The sequence below is a fragment of the Limulus polyphemus genome, unplaced genomic scaffold (genome assembly GCF_000517525.1).
Source record: "Limulus polyphemus unplaced genomic scaffold, Limulus_polyphemus-2.1.2 Scaffold864, whole genome shotgun sequence".
Taxonomy (NCBI): domain Eukaryota; kingdom Metazoa; phylum Arthropoda; class Merostomata; order Xiphosura; family Limulidae; genus Limulus; species Limulus polyphemus.
This window is the reverse complement of record NW_013666474.1, coordinates 203546-207409: the sequence shown is the minus strand read 5'-3', so window position 1 is coordinate 207409 and position 3864 is coordinate 203546. Positions and strand designations below refer to the sequence as shown.

The 3864-nt window shown below is 32.8% G+C and overlaps 1 non-coding gene across 1 annotated transcript; it reads right to left on the bottom strand.

Moving 5' to 3' along the window:
• Window positions 1-3307: 3307 nt before the first annotated feature.
• Trnac-gca lies at window positions 3308-3379 on the bottom strand. Its single transcript has one exon. It is a non-coding gene; the product is annotated as a tRNA-Cys (tRNA).
• Between the last annotated feature and the right edge of the window lie 485 nt (window positions 3380-3864).

Genomic DNA, 3864 nt, shown 5'->3' with positions numbered 1-3864 from the left:
CATAAATCCAGTTTTAAAATGCTGCAGTTATGAGTACTGCCCAATTGTTTTACTTTGCTGTATTTATAAGATGTCACTTACTCTTTGAGATAGAGCAGGCATTTGATTTTTTTCACTCCAGAATTTTAGGATGATTATAATGTTAATTGGGGCAGTTTTTTTTCGAGTTTCATTCTCAACAGATACTTTTCCTTCTTTTCCACTTCATACATAACGTTTCCATGTATTTTACCATTACGATATCGAGTTGAACTTTTCAAATATTTTTTTCACTTTGGCATGCTTACAAAGACGTTTGTTTGTTGAAAATAATGTAAGATCACTACGTAAATAAGATATGTGTTTATGTTTCACTTCTAGTATGGACGAGTTATGCATGAACACTACAAGTTTATCGTGAGATGTGTGAGTTAACGCCTAAACATTATTAATTACTCGTCTGTTACTCAAAAGCATCATGATATACTTAAGTTATGAATAGACAGTGTGAGTTATAGCATAATTTTTATAAACATTATTAGCCACTCAAGGGCTACGAACAATGCTAGTATCACGGAGCACAATGTACTAACTAGAGGCTTTACTCATACGAGAAAATAATAAAAGTATAATATCAAAACTATAAATGCACATGTTAGATTTACCTTCCAATTTTTTCTTTTTTATATTCTAGATATCTAACTTAGCTATTCATTTCAAGACTTATCACTTAGCTATTCATTTCAAGACTTAACACTAGTTTGTTTTGACAGACAGAGGAGTGATTCATCATGAAAAGCAGATTTGTGTTCATAATAAAAAAAATGTAATATTTTGGATACGACATTTGGTATTTTTAACCCAAACGATACCTCACGCGACTTGTGTTAAAGGGTCAGGTCAAAGATCCCAAAGTTCAGGCAAAGGATCTCAAAATTAGAACTTCTTATCGGAAAGAGAGAAACCAGTAAACAGTACCTGCCGCCTATGCTGCTATTCCTAACCGAATAACGGGATTCACTGTTACAACTATAACGTCTGAACAGCTGAAAGTACGGAGAAAGTTCCACGTCATAATATATCGTGGCTCGAACTTTGATCCTTCCAAGCCTTCGCTTGCATGATAATACCACCACATTTGCTACTGAATCTAGAAGTTGAAACTGTGTTTCTTTTATGTGTTATAATATTGTAAAGTATTTAAAAATGACACTGAATTTCGATAGAATTTAACTTTCTTTTCAACATCAAATATCCTCTTGGACGATTTCATTCAAAGAGTAAAAACGGGTAAAATTATTCTGAAATATTCATTGGATTTAGCGTCTATATATGCACTTTTCTTGCAAAATTCACTAATGTTAGGAGCATAAATTTATGGTCTACGTAAGAATATAGTAGGATAGAAAAATTGGATTATAAATATTCAACCGTTATTCTAATAATCTCTACAGAAAATCATTAATTTTCATATGAATACATTCGAATAGTTTGGTTCCATGTTCTATATGTATAATTTAAGAGGTTAAATTTCACATACCAACTACGTTTATTCCCCCACCATAAAAGGCATCATAAATGGGTCGTTAACTAAGTTCCAAGAAGCGTCAAGATATGAAAGTATTTTTTGAAGTGTCGATGCAAACGTTAAGCTTTATAACGCGGAATCATACAGTGAAGTTCTCGAATTTGTTTGATAAAACAACATGACTCCTTTTCATACACCTGTCGCAATTGTTGTTAAATGTTCATTCAATGTAATAGAGTGTTGAGAAACATTTTATTCAGTACCACAGATAGAACGGTGGAAAGAGCGCAGATAGCACATTGTGAAGTGTTGCGCTAAAAACAACAACGTTTAAAGATATTGTTAAAATATTCCCCCAAAAGCTTTTTCTTTTTAAAAAAGATATTTCGCTTAAAGCTGAACAAGGACTATCGATGCATAGCTGTCACTAATTTTGATCTGATGTATAAGAACGAAGCTAGCTAGCCAACAGCACCCATCGCCAACATTTGTGCTATTCTTGTCTGACGGAATGGTAGGATTTGACCGTTACTCTTATAGCTCACACCCTGCTCAAATGTGCGGTGTGCGTTTTTTCCGCAACAAACTAATCAAGAATCTTCGGATTTACTGTACGGACATATTAACTACTATGCCATGACACGACGCTTCTAAACAAGAACGCTTAGTTAAACCATAACATATTACGTAAAAAACTGACCTTGCAATAGCATTTAACTCAACTGCTAAAACTTATGGTTCGACCCTTGTGGTGGGCACATCGCAGTTAGTCTATCTGAAGGCGTGCTATTAATCAAAAGTAAAAACTCATTTCCTATGAGAAAAATATGTCTATCTCTGAAGAAGATACGTCTTCATAAATAATTCGTATACACAAATAGGTATACACAATTAAAAACCAACTGTGGTAAAAGAACATTTTGAAGTGTGTAATTACAGCTGTACTCTTCTAAATGTGACATAATTCCGGATAGAGCCGATATTACAGCTGCTGCATTATTTCGGATGTTAAATTATCTAACACTTGAAGAAACAAGAAGCAGTTATTTTAATCTTTTAAAGAGTATTAAGATCAACGAGAAATGTTGGAACATTTTTTAAGTTAGTCTTTTCTATTTGGGTATATGTGCAGATGAACACTGGTTTTAAGTACGATATTGAATCACTAATGTATTAACTTTTATGTTAGTAGCTGTCAAAAGCCGTAAGCATATTGTATATTTATAATAATTATAAACATATTTGTATTTTAAAGCAGAAGTAATCCATTCGAAGGAGACATATTTAATATAAACCATTAGCTTAACTCACGGTAGCGACATTTTCTTTTCGTAGGTTATATCTGTTATTATTTTAAATGCACGATGAAGCGAAAAATTCTGAAACTGTCAACTTAGCTGTGTTCATGAAGAAGGAACTTTGAAAACACAAAGGTATAAGTTTTAAATTAAACATGACACAACGAAGACAATACCGAGATACTATCGAGCTGTAGTAAAGTTTATTTATGCTATGGCATGATATCTGCTCGAAGCAGCTTTTACAAGGCAGAATTCTGCACGTGACAGAGTTTCTTTCATGAAGGGTTGAGAAGACAATTGAGCCCGAAACATAGGCTCAATACAAAACTAAAGTCAGATGTTTGCATGTGAGAAAACATTCTTTACATGAAATCGTATTAAATAAAGTATACGTTTACTTTTTTAATTTTCAGGAATGAAAATGAGCGGTTATACAAAATTGTAGGGGATGATTATCATATTTAAAACAATACTTACTGTTTTTCATAAAATGCACTAAAGGTGGCGCTCGTGATTGAACCAAGGACCTCTCGATCTGCAGTCGAATGCTCTACCACTGAGCTACACCCCCGTTTTTGAAACATTTGTCTTTTTTTCAAGTGTTAAACATTCCGATATATATACATTTTTTTTTTACATGCATTGCAAGACTTATCATTTAATAAACGAAATTAGAAAAGATAAAACAATGACATTAAGGTATGTTAATAATCTACGATACGATATAAAACATACGTTTATAAGGCTAACATGTCAGAAGTTTTATTTATCGAAAACTTTTTAAAATCAATTATTAGCGTTCAAAGCTTTGGTTTACCTTTAAGAAAATCGTTTAAACTAAAATGTAAACTAACACATTTTTTATTGTTCTTTATTTGTCGTATAACTCTTGTATAGGAAAATATAATAACATTCAGACTAATCACTAACCAGACCAGTTAGATGGCATGCCCATTGCCCTATACCCAATAAGTCGAATGACGCCTGCCCTCCAGATGATTACCTCTATGAAACGACATTCAATAACATTGACCCTGACATAAGTTCAGTTCTATT